This window comes from Lynx rufus, unplaced genomic scaffold, assembly GCF_022079265.1.
Source record: "Lynx rufus isolate CCGP_SWC_20201006 ecotype Redwood Valley unplaced genomic scaffold, mLynRuf1.p SCAF_20, whole genome shotgun sequence".
Lineage (NCBI taxonomy): Eukaryota > Metazoa > Chordata > Mammalia > Carnivora > Felidae > Lynx > Lynx rufus.
The window spans coordinates 18,562,736-18,574,125 of record NW_025814835.1 but is presented as its reverse complement, the minus strand read 5'-3'; positions in this window follow the sequence as shown (position 1 = coordinate 18,574,125).

Below are 11,390 nucleotides of genomic sequence, written 5' to 3'. Positions count from 1 at the left end.
TGTCTGGTTCTAATTGTTTTCAGAAAGCTAATCAGAGCAGCTTACATATATCCAGATACTAACTGGTGAAAGAAAAACCATACAGGCTTGGAGTTGCTGCTAACTGTGGCACATCTTACAATGTTGTACAAATGGCAATCATCCAAAGAGATGGGAAGAAACAGGAATAGATGTTTCAAAATGGGAAACACTGACACAGCTCAATACTTGAAAGACATTAGAGGAGGAGGTAGTAAAAAAAAAAAAAAACATGTTTTAAATTCAGTGGTATAACCTGGTGGGCATCAACACCACCCCATGCTTGTTCCCTGTCACTTTCAAGAGGACAGTGCCACAGCGCTCATGCCGTGCTCTGCGAGGATCACTGCGAGATTGACAACTGACAGGAGTGTCTAGTTGGCTCTTCCTAAGCACTTAGTTCATCTGGTTGCGGCTGAGTGATATTAATGCCAATATTACATGGGCCAGATCCTGACTCTGGAGTTTTAATCCCAATGTGCCCATTAGATTTCACTAAATATAAATACGTAGACATGTTGAACCAGGGAGGTTAAAAGAGCAAAAGACCAGAATCCCTAAAACTGGTTGATTGTTCTATGGTGGACCTTTTAAAGTAGACCTCATCATAATGCTGTTTTAGGAGTGGGGGCTGTTTTGTCGTTTCAAGTTGAGGAAGACGTTTTACATCTCACACCACTCTCGGCTTCGTCTTAACCTCAGGGTGAAAGGACTTTACCATCCCCCAGTATCGTCTCATCTGTTGCTTTCACAAGAACTCAAAACGGGCTTCTTTCCTAGAATCAGAGGGCTCAGCAGCCAGGCCTATCCCATTTCCGGGCAGAACTTCCTGGAACTGATCCAAAAGGACCACCATCCTTCCCTTTTCTGAAGAAAATCTTAAGCCCTGCCATAGGGTTAACCACAATTCTCATAGCTTATAAATTCTTTCTGTACAGCCTATATGCCTCCTATTGGAAAACTTGGATACAAAATTTGGGTAAAGCGTCTATCCCAGTTTTCAGCAGGTAGTAAACACTCACTAAATGGCAGCTTTTACTGTTACTTCTATTGTTAGTTGTGCCCTTGACTTACAGTTGCAGCACAGAGAAACGCAGCCTCTAGCTGATCATACACGATCTCTTTTTGTTTTTGAGGACTGTTTCAAAGGTCAAACCTACGTAACCACTGCCGCGACCAAAAGACTTGGTGGGTCCCCTGAGTCCTGATTAGAAAGGCAGTGGTGTAAGTAACCAGAACTCCCTGGCCTGTGTGGTCAAGAGCAGTGAAATGGGCAGACAGGACTATTGAGTTCCCCCTCCTGATTCAACTCAGATACAAATCCCTGGCTTTTGCACTGCCCTTGCTTTGCTGGTTCTAGGTTAAGTGCATCCTTTTATCAGAACCTTTCATCTTTTAGGATACTCACAGCAGAATCCACCCTCAGCCATTGGAATGAATTTTACCATAAAGCCCTCAAGGCTGTCTACACACGATACCAACACAAATGACCAATTCAGTCGCAGAGGGGAAAAAAAACCCACAAACATTTAGTGACCTGCTTAATGCCAGTCCCTCAGTTTTGCATTGGCTGTTCTGAGAGTCATGTGCAGGGATTGTAAACCAGGGGATTCAGGACTAAAATGTGGTACCAAGAATTCCTCCCACACCCAGAAATCTTTCCCATATTTGATGATTAAAACATTTATGGCTCCTCTGCCTTTGCTTCTGGGTCTCAAGTGTCCTTGACCATTATAAAAGTGCTGTGTGTTTAGTAGTGTTGTGTGCCTAGCAGTGCTGTGACTGCTGTACCATGGTGTCAGGTGACCTTGGTGTCAGGCATGTGACCATGAGGCTGCCAGCCAGGATATGCAAGGTGAGAGGTCCCTCCAGCCTCCTTGTGTCTGGATCTCCAATTATCCACGAATATGAGCGCCATGACTAACCGAACTTGGTGGGACGCTAAGGAATGGAAGAGCATTTCTTCTGACTTTGGGCTAAGCAGTAATTTTTGGACACTCTCAAACAGCAAAGAAGGGTGGCCTGAGGCCAGAGGAAGCAGGGACAGAACTGTAGAAACATGGGATATTTGAAATGGAAGAAACTTTCAGTTTCTCTAGTCCTAATCCTTGATGTTACAAATGAGAAATGGAGAAGCAGAGAGGCTAAGTGATTTCCCAAGATTGCAAGGATAATGAGTAGAAAAAGTATGACTCCTCATCTCCTCCTTATCAGCATCTAATGAAGATGGGCACAAAAAGAAAGTGATTTTGGTCTGGAGTCCTCATGGCACAGAAAACAAGTAGTCTGTAAAGGAAGAAAATTTATCCCTCTCCCACAAAAAGTATTTATTTGTCAATACAAAACAATAAGGGAGATGGTTGCCTAGGCATACAACAGTCCACGGGTAATATCCTACATTCTCCTTCCCCTAAAATAAGAGAAAACCAAAAAAAAAAAAAAAAGAGAGAAAACCAACTTGGTAAGTCATGATTCTGGTAAATCACAATTTAGTTACTGATAGTTCACAGTTGATAGCTGAAATTCTATCCAAGACTCTATTCACTTATAAAACCTTGTTTTAGAAATATGTATGCACAATTTAAAAGCTGAATACTGAGAATAGTTATGTACTTCTTTTTAAAAATCTTTATCAATTTATTTAACCTAAAAAAAATGGTTCACTCATTGTATTTCTCCATATATATAGTTTTCAGCTGGGGCCTGTTGAGATAAGGAATACCTTTTGTCAATTCATTCCACATCGTAAGTAATTTCAAGAGCAGACTTTACATTATTGCATTTGGTTCAATACGCTAAGAAGATGTGTAAATAATAGTGAATAATTTGGGCCGCGTCTTCATGTGCAAAATGACAGACCGGTTTTCTATATAAATCTGCATCTCTAAATTGTTTTCCTCTAATGGTTTAAATGTACCAAGCAAAAGTGTCTGTGTAGCCTCTACTTCCCCCTGAATACACAGAACTGTCCTTTTGCTTACAAAGAGAGTTGGGGCTGTGTATGTGGCTGAAAAACCCAGATGGAACGTGACAAGTGCCAGAGACTTAGGTGGCCCTGGGCCACCTGACTGATGTGACTGGGCTCTGTGGCCCAATTAATCAAGGCCACAGTTGAATTGATGACAAGGACCAAAATGACTAAATATTGCTTTGCCACATAAATATAACGTTTGAAATGGGAAAACTTTTAGAACGTCATTATTGTATTAGAGAGTGTTTCTGAAAATCTGTTTTTATTGTGATATTATTATTGAAGATACGTGTTTTAATAGACGTTTTATCCTCAATGAAGCCCGTTCTCATGCTGTTAATTACAGCGGAATCATAGGGAAGAGCCTGTCGCAGAAAAGCTGACTCCAATCTAAGATGACAATGGGGTGATGGGGTTAGGACCTGGATTTTGCTGCTGATCCACCAGCAAACAAAGCTGGATGATGTGAGGAGCTCTTTAAAACACTCTTCCTCCCCACACCAGACCTTTGACTCAGAATGTGCTGGGATAAGCTAAGCTTACAAAGATTCCCAGGTGATTCTGATGTTGCCAGCATTGGGAAACAAATAACATATAGCCAAGTCACATATACCATTTTGACCAAAGTAGCTGAATGCTTATCACTCCTCATGTAATTAGTAGCCTATCTGTCCCTTAAAGTTATCATAATACCCGGCAATATAGACACAGTCTTAGTGACTCAACTACTCAAGTTGTGTTTTGGCTGAAGTGACCTGTCACTAATTTGTAAGCAAATAGTAACTGGTTAATTTAGTCAGAATGGACGCAAGCCTGAAGACAGAGCGAGGGACATAGCTTTAATATACTTTACCCCAAGGCCAGCTCTTTATATTTCACTTTTTATATTTCAAACTAAGAGGCAGATCTCAGGTCAATCATCTTTACAGATAGACAGACTGAGAAACAGAGAAGTTAAGTGGTTCATTCAGATTCTACTTGGATGTCATTCCCAGAGCCTAAAATATTCCTAAAGGGGTCTGATTTCTCAACCTACAGGTAATTCCCCAAATACAAAGATCCTCAGGCTAAAATGAAACCAATCAAAAAAGGAAATTCAAGAAGTTAAAATTTTACGGCCAACTGAGTATAAAATTCTAAGACCAGCTGAACGGGTTGGCACTGGCTGCCGTGGGCCAGCCTCTGTTGAATAAGGTGATACCATTCTAACGTGGTTTGGGCCAGGCTCATTTTGACAGCTGTGCACATGCAAAGCCTTTAATCATCAGAGATACTAAAGGGCTCCTGTGATTTTCTTCCCATGGGGCTCAGAGACGATTGTAGCTCTTCAGTGTGCTGCTAAACTTTTAACAACTGGATCTGGAGAAAGTGGGGCCCTGATTTGTAGTATTTGCCAATTTCCATGGTATAAACACTGTCAGCATAGAGTTTCAAGCTACTAACTTGATGTCAACCAGCTGAATATGTAAAAACATGTTTTCAGGAGCCAATACGAGCTGGCTCCAGCACCGCACTGCCTGAACAACTTCTGAGTCAGTGAGTCCCAAATGGGAGAGGCTAGCAGTGGCTTTGGAGAAACTCCCAAGTGCCCCCTCCCTGCAAGGAGGCGTTTCTACTTCGGTTAGATCTACTAATTTTTCGTATATTATTGTGTCCTTGAAGCTAAGGACCCTAAGGTGTTCAAAATATTTCCTAGCCATGTGACTCTTAGGAACCTCTCAACAGACCACTCAGTACTTTGAGAGATAACCAGCCACGGTTTTTCTAATTTCTAAGGATGAATTTCCAGGTAAACATTTTTTAATTTAACTGCCCGTTGAAACCATGTTTGGCTGATCTTTTCTCAGATCTTATAGTCCATTACCTGTTTCCCCAGATCTCTAATTTTCCCTGTCCACTTGCTCCTCATTCTTCTGACACAGCATCCAGAAATCAGCACTTGCACGGAAGCAAGGGAAGAACAGACATCCAGTAAGCTTACCTAGACCTACCACCCTTAGAGAGTCTCCTTTCTTCAAGTGTCTCTACCCCAGTAGGGGACACCTGCTAAGCCTCATACCCAAGGCTTGAGTATGCATTCGGCTGGGCTTCCTATGCCCTCAAAAAGTTTCTAACTGGCTGTAAACAGCACAAATAAGAACACCACTGGGCAAACTTTGTAGAGGAAGGCATCATGTGATGCCTTGCCCTTAGCTATGCTAGTGTAAGGCGGGACCCGGAAAAAACCTACCAAATCAAACATTTGGCCACTACCATCCCCTGGGCATTGAGAAGTAGTTGTACTATAAACTTCCTTCTTCTTCCTACTGGTTGTAAGGGAATTTCCTACTTACAGAGTGTTTAGAAATCAAATACTCTGGTGAGCCACAGAACAAGCTTTGTTTGCAAATTAAAGGTTTTCCTGTTCTTAGGTGAATTTGATTAAATCCTTTGGAAGTCAATGCTGGAAAAATAATGTATTTAATTCCTCAAACATAGTAAGTGGACATAGGCTTTTATTCTGTATGTAGTAAATCAAAGCTAGATTATAAAGGACAAAATCTAGTTTCCTTGCTGTCGTAAAATATCCTACAGGGTCTATAACATGTTTCTAGACTATAAATGTTTGAAACTCAACTTGAACATTGTCTATCTTATGTTTAAAAGGCCAGGGTATCCCTCTGTTTTCTGTGCTCCTTAACAGCCATTGAAATGAGCTTGCTTCTCTATACTGAATAAGCTACATCTTGTTTTAAATGGATCAGGTACATGTTCAGATGTTTTTCTGTATTCAAAACAAATTGCATGTAGCCTGGGCACAAAATACACCTTCATCCCCTGGCTCTTTTCTGGACACCAAAGAGATAAGGCCATAGCTACAAGCAGAAGGGAGTTGACAGAAGGCCCCATCTTATTATGAACAAATTCACAGTAAAACCAGCCTTGAGGAATGAGTCACTCCCAAAATATATTTATCCAGGGAAATAGGTTAGAAAAATGGGTAGATGACGGGAGAGAGGTTTGTTCAATGTGTAGAAGTGGAATAAAGTCATGGAAATACTTACAAAAAGGAAAGGGAAGTTTCCCTCTGATATCTGGAATCTAGACCATTTTGCAAGACTTAGAATAATTGGTCTCCATGTCTAAACACTCTTTAACCATGTTTCGAAATCCAGGTCTCAGCCCTTATTATACAGAAAATCAGCCTTACAGCCAAGAGCCCTGGGAGGGGGTTATTGATGAGTTGAGATCCAATCACCAAGCATCAGCAATTAGCACTGAAATTCTCCAAGGACACAAAACAAAAATATTGAAACATCACAATGCAGCATCGTTTGTTCACATAGGAGAATCAACTACATGCCTAGCAGAACTTCACAGATCTAGACACTATCTCAGGTCTAGATTCCAGATCAACATCTTCAACATGGAGATGAGACAGCTGACGGTCAGAGAGTAGGAAGTGACTTATCTGCCCAGCTAGTTAAAAGCAATCAGAGTCAGGGTCTCCCAAACCATGGATTCTACTACAGCACACCATGCTGCCTCCACTCTGTAGGGGGGAGGCTGACAATCCACTGTAAAGCATAAATCAGAAGTCAAGACGAAAGAATGTTTGCGATATCTTCTCTCACTTAACCTACTTGGTTTCACCACTTCATTTTAGCCTCATTTTAAAGAATGCTACACCAATGTAGAATGAACAACCAAGCTCTTTTCAGAGTAATGATGAAACCGAAAGGTCAAAGGTGGGAGAACAGTGAATGTAAGTTATTAACGAAATGAGCAAGAAGCATGTGTCAGGGAAAATCAATGCTTCTTCCATTGTCATAACCACGGAGCCCTCCCCTCACACACTTGACGCATTTATTTTGGAAAATGCCATGTTACGCTGAGACACTGGCATTGAAGACTTCACTCCTTCTCACCTACATCAGAAGTACTCTCACTCTTCGGGAGAAGCCGTGGCCCTTAGGATCAGACTCACATCTCCTGTGACAGGCAGCCTCAGCTGCCCTCAGAAACAAGCTGCCAGACTGACAGGGCCATGGAGACCTGAAAGGAGCCAGCCCTGCTGGACTGAGGAACATGTAAATATCTTCTGCCTTCTTGGTGAACAAGGATGATCATCTTTCTTTTGTAGGGTAATTGTGTGTATATTGTGACTAGTTTGTGAAGAAAATGCAATGATTTGCTTCGACAGCTCCCCAAATGTACCTGTTAAGTGTGAATGTGCCTGCCTCATTGCCTCATGTGCCAAACACAGTACTGAATGCGTTGTTTTTAAATAAACTGTTTTACTGTGCATTGGAAAACACTGCTGGTTGTCTCTGTCCCATTTGGAAGACCCCCCTATCTCCCCACACACACACGAACATTCTCCATCCAGTGAAGAAATTAAGCGCATCCTCCTTTTTTTCATTCCCTGGGTTTTGAGGAATTCTCCAAGGAATTCTCCTTGGAGATTTTCAGAAAGGTTGGGCTTAGCTGTCTTCAGCCATGAACGAGTAGCAAATAGTAAAAGCACCCCCCCACACACACACACCATCTTTCCATTGGCCCTTTATTCAAATGATGCAAGAGGACTTCATATGATTAATAATAATACATTAAGCTTGCGTATACACTCACACACATCATTTTATTTCAGCAAGGATCAGGTGACAGAGGGACACTGAGGGACTTGGCCCATGTTGCACAGTCGATGGCGAAGTGAAAATGAGATCTCAGCCAGACTCTTGGCCCAGGGCTCTTTCTCTTGCCTCTTCACCCCATTTCAGCACTTTCTCATAGAGCCTTCCCAAATGCCCCCATCAGCCTCCATTCCTTTACACAGTGTTATCTGTCTTCATAGCATTTTCTCTCCCTGTTTGAAGCGATAGTACTTAAGAACTCATTGTCTGTGTCTGCCACCATGTTATAAGCTCTACCTTCAACAAAGTAGGCAACTTTGCCTGTCTTAAGTATACTATGTTCCCAGTGCCTACAATAGTTCTGGGAACTTAGCAGGCTATCAACTGATATTTGTTGGATGCACGGATGGATGGATGGATGCATCATACAGTTCTATGTATCAGTTCTCTTTTTTATCTCCCTTCCCATCTTTATGCCTACACCACAGACACCAAAAGTCCTCACTCTGCTCTGACTGTGCTACCTCAGCACCATGAATAATAGCATTTGTTGACTGAATGAATGAACAGCCCTAGGAATTGTTTTACTCGATATCCATGCTCCAACATCAAGAATGTCTCAGCATATTAATGCACCAAAGCACATCCTGTTCTTGTACTTGGCTAATTATAATTTCAAACAAAACAAGAACTTCTGTAGGGTGAAATATAGCATTATTGGAAAGACCCTGCCTTCAGTAAACAGGGTCGCGTCCGAAAGGGCCTGCTGCAATGCTCCTTAATTCAAGTTGAAAGCCCTCATTGGTCACTATGTACAACACTGGGCAGGATAGGAACAGGATACAAAATGAGCAAAAAAATCACAATGCCTATCCTGAAGGAACGTACATGTCTTATTGGCAAAACAGTTCAACACATTACCAGGGAATATCTTTTATCCTGGGCAGCACCAGGGAATGTTAGGGTGCAGGTAAGGGACAGAGAAAAAAAAAGAATGGCCACCCCCACCCTACCCCCTATCCCCACCGACACAGGGAATGATAAGTTCTCCTAAAATAAAACACTTCACAAACTTTGGCAAAACATGGAATTGACACCAAGTTTATTGCAGGCTCTCTTTGCCTGGAGCCGCATAGTACAAATTAAATTTTAAAAGCAGAATTTTTTCCCTAAGAAAATGCATTGGCACAGCCTGATCAAGACAAAGAGGATTAAGGAAACCCAACTCATAAAAGGACCAGTCTGACCCAAGACTCCCAAGCCAGTAAGGGAAGTAGGCTTTCTGTGTCAGTCTAAGCAAGAGCACGGGCTCCTTACCCAGAAGGCCTTACTTAGGGTCTAAAGGCCTGGGGTGGCTGATACCCACCTCGACAACTGAGGTACCCTCCATTCTGAGTGTGCTATTCTTGGTGAGTAAGTTAGCTCGATAAATAGCCTGGTCTGGACGCAGGGTCATGCTGCTCAGAATGCCATAGGTGACCAGGAACTTAAGGATTCAGTGAATTGAAAGCTCTCATTTCCAGATGAAGAAACCGAGGCTCAGGAAAGAAAATGATTTGTCCAAACGTAATCTCCTAGCAAGCAACAATTTAAGTAAGTTACCAATTTTTCTGGGAAGCAAAAGAAAAAGAAAGGGTTTTTGTTGTTGTTGTTGTTTTGTTTTCTTTAAATGATAATTTTTTTTAACGTTTATTTATTTTTGAGACAGAGAGAGACAGAGCATGACCGGGGGAGGGGCAGAGAGAGAGGGAGACACAGAATCGGAAGCAGGTTCCAGGCTCTGAGCCATCAGCCCAGAGCCTGACGCGGGGCTCGAACTCACGAACCGTGAGATCGTGACCTGAGCTGAAGTCAGACGCTTAACCGACTGAGCCACCCAGGCACCCCAGGTATTTTTGTTGTTGTTTTGTTTTTTATATCAGTCAGCGTTCTTAACTCTAAATGAAATATTTGAAAGCACAGTCTCCTCATCTTAAGTTAACTTTTTTCTTATTATTATAAAAATATTCTTGAGGCATATGGCTGGCTCAGTAGGTAGAGTGTATGACTCTTGACCTCAGGGTTGTGAGTTCGAGCCCCACATTGGGTATAGAGATTACTTAAAAAAAAATCTTTAAAAAATATTCTTCAAAAAAATATTAGAAAATAAAGATAAGTAAAAGAATATTTTTTAGGGGCGCCTGGGTGGCGCAGTCGGTTAAGCGTCCGACTTCAGCCAGGTCACGATCTCGCGGTCCATGAGTTCGAGCCCCGCGTCGGGCTCTGGGCTGATGGCTCAGAGCCTGGAGCCTGCTTCCGATTCTGTGTCTCCCTCTCTCTCTGCGCCTCCCCCGTTCATGCTCTGTCTCTCTCTGTCCCAAAAATAAATAAACGTTGAAAAAAAAAATTTTAAAAAAAAAAGAATATTTTTTAAAAAAGACCTAAAACTTTCACCTGTTCTTCTGAGTGTATACTTGTCCTATACCATGCATACTGTGTGTTTCCTGCTTTTTCTCCACTTAAAAATACACCAAGACATTTCCATGTCATTAAATATTCTTTGATGAGCTCACAGTATGGAAGCACTTAATCAATTCTCTATTGTTTCAAATTTAAGTTTAGGTTCTTTGCCATTATTCATTGCTGTAAACTGTGCTTTGAAGAACATCTTTGTAATTAAATGGTTAAACATCCATGATTATTTCCCTGAATAATCTCCTGAAGTAGATTTTCAAGAGGCATGAAAAAATTCAGTAAGAGTCTTTTTCAAAAGCAGTTAGAAACGTTGACTAGAAGGTCAATGACAAAATTTCTAAATCTTTATTTCCCTAGAAAACTTTAAAAGGCTTTATTTAAAAAGGCAAAAAGGTTAGGAGAAAAGCATACATCATCGAGGATGACTTCCTCCACAGAGAGGGAAAGCCTTTTTATGTACTATATTAACATAAATAAATAAGCTACTGTTGTGTGCCACTTAAATTCAGTTACCGGGGGCACCTGGGTGGCTCAGTCAGTTAAGGGGCCAACTTCAGCTCAGGTCACGATCTCACGTTTCGTGAGTTCGAGTCCCGCATTGGGCTCTGTGCTGACAGCTCGGAGCCTGGAGCCTGCTTCGGATTCTGTGTCTCCCTCTCTCTCTCTGCCCCTCCCCCCGCTCATGCTCTGTCTCTCTCTGTCTCTCATAAATAAATAAAGATTTAAAAAAAAAATAAAATTCAGTTACCGTATCTCTTGTTTAGGAGCCAGGAGAATTTCACACATTTAGAGAGAAAGCCCATCCAATCGCTCCTCATTGTTAATCAAATAAAAAGCACCCAGGACTATCTGGGAAAGACAAACCTTCAATACAATGATGGATAGCTCTTTTCCTTATTCCAAGAGGATGTTTATTGCTTACTCAATCCTACCAAGCTAATAATGCTTCCAATTCACATTAAGTCCAAGAACTCAAAATGAGGAGGATGAACTAACACTCTACCTTGAGGCTACACAAATCCTATAGATCAGTTGTTTTTGTTGAACTTTCTTTTAATCAATATCTCCACTTCTCTAGGAGACATGTGACTAAGCAAATTGAAATATGAACATATAGATTTTCAAAGCAGATACATTAAGGGTAGCTGAAGAAATCACTACAGAATTCCCTATTCCCCATTGCTGTCCCTCTCTTAAGTAAATCTGTATTTGCACAGAAAAATATATTAGTAAATATATTAATCACTATAGGTCTTACGGTCTCTCTATAACAACTACTCGACTCTGCCATTGTAACACAAAAGCAGCCAGAAAGCATATAAATGAATAAGTAT